Source organism: Dryas octopetala, chromosome 5, assembly GCF_963921425.1.
Source record: "Dryas octopetala chromosome 5, drDryOcto1.1, whole genome shotgun sequence".
NCBI classification, from domain to species: domain Eukaryota; kingdom Viridiplantae; phylum Streptophyta; class Magnoliopsida; order Rosales; family Rosaceae; genus Dryas; species Dryas octopetala.
Window position 1 is genome coordinate 1,465,624 of NC_141370.1, and position 1,876 is coordinate 1,467,499.

General features: G+C 42.4%; 1 non-coding gene across 1 annotated transcript; it reads right to left on the bottom strand.

Annotated features, from left to right (window-relative positions):
- Positions 1-107, bottom strand: LOC147283513 (small nucleolar RNA R71). Its single transcript, XR_015122702.1, has one exon. It is a non-coding gene; the product is annotated as a small nucleolar RNA R71 (small nucleolar RNA).
- Positions 108-1,876: the final 1,769 nt, after the last annotated feature.

Consider the following 1,876-nt stretch of genomic DNA (forward strand, 5'->3'; position numbering starts at 1 on the left):
TCGATTAGGAAGGAGATACTTGGGTTTGTGCAGAAGGCTGATGAGCCATTCCATGAGACTTGGGACAGATTCAATGAGTTGCTTACTACCTGCCCGCACCACAACTTATCCCCTTGGTATGTGATTTGTTGCTTTTATCAAGGACTTTTGGAGAGGGATCAAGCTAAGGTGGATTCGGCATGTGGTGGTTGATGAGTATGCATTTTGCATCACTTTATGATACTAATTCCTTAACCTAGAGTGTTAGAACTCGATATTTTGTGTTTATTGTCTTGTTTTTGTGTTTTCAGGTCAAATGAAGCAGAAATGAGAAAAAGAAGCAAATGGAGCCATTTTGGGACATTTCCTGGTCAAACTAGGAAAACAAGTGAAATTCTGGTCAAACCAGGAAAAGTACAGAAATCCTAGTCAAATGAGGATTCCTAGTCACACTAGGAAACATCAAGTCTAGAACCATCATTGCGGAGCCAGAAATGAGAAATCCTGATTGAAACAGGAAATCCTGGTTGAACTAGGAAACTTAACCCAACTAGGGAAATGAGTCCTAATGACACTAGGAGACCCCAGGGGCAATATGGTCATTACGAGAAGTCGAAATGGATAATGAATCTTTCATTTTCAAGGAATCCTAGTTGCACTAGGAAATGTTGGTCAAAGTCAACTCTACAAAGTCAAGGTTCCAGAAGCTTCTAGAAGGTGGTGGACATCCATGGAAATGAATGGAGGGAAGAAATGAATTTGAATTCAAATGGAAATGAGGGGCAAAATGGGAAGTCAAAAGTCAAGGGCCCATGGGCCTAAGGGATGCCGAACCCAAGATGGGCCATGCATGCACATGCATGGGCCAAACCCTAGCAGCCCAAGATGTATGCGTAAGGAGCAAGGTGGCAGCCCATGCATGCGCATGCATGCCATGCAAACCCTAGCAGCCAAGAAGCCCTATGCGCAAGACCCATGCACAAGCCCAAGATGCAAGCCCAAGGTGGAAGCCCATGGAGTGAAACCCTAGCCTATCTTGTGCAAGCCACTTCAGCCCAACACATGTGAGCCCAATGCACCATCAAGGTCCAAGACCAGCAGCCCATGTACAAGGAGAGAGGTCCTAGCTGACTTGCATGCGCCACTGAAGCCCAAAAGGACAAGCCTTTGCCGCAAGCCCATAGCTAGAAACCCTAGCTGATGCCACAAGCTACAAGGAGCAGCAAACCCTAGTTGTGCAGCAAGCCCTAGTTGTGCAGCAAGCCTTATCCTTGCCTCTCAAGGATTTGTCCTCTAGATATATCCCATCAATTCAGAACCCTAGGAGACCTACACACTCTTGAGCTGAATTTTCCTTGCCTCCTAGTTTATTTTCTGTTCTACGTTTTTTATTTCAGTTTTTAGTTTTGTTATTGTGAGGGCTAGCCGAAAGTTAAGAGAGAGGAAGGAGTGGCGTGGCTGCAAGGAAGAGCAACCCTAAGCCGCAAGCCCTAGCTCACCATAGCCGTGAGCCAATTGCTTGTGCAAGGTGCCTTCTCTTCCTTGTCTTACCACAGCCCCTCTTGTTGTTTCCCTTCGATTTTTGTTCTAGTTTTCTATTTTATTGTTGGATTATGCCTCTGAATCTATTTAATTAAGTTTCTGAATTTAATTAGTTTAAAGCTTTGGTTTTATTTAATGCATGTTTCAGATTCTAATTAGTTTATATTTTTCAATCTAGTATGGTTGTGTTTCTAATTTTATTTCGTTTATGCTTTTAAGTTTGTTTCCTTTGTGTTTCTGATTTCTTAGCAAGCATGAATTGGGACTTTGTTTATTGTTGCTGTTTTGTTTTATTTAATTTAGTTATGTAGTTATTTATTTTATCTTGCATGTTAGTTGTAGGTCGATTAATGGA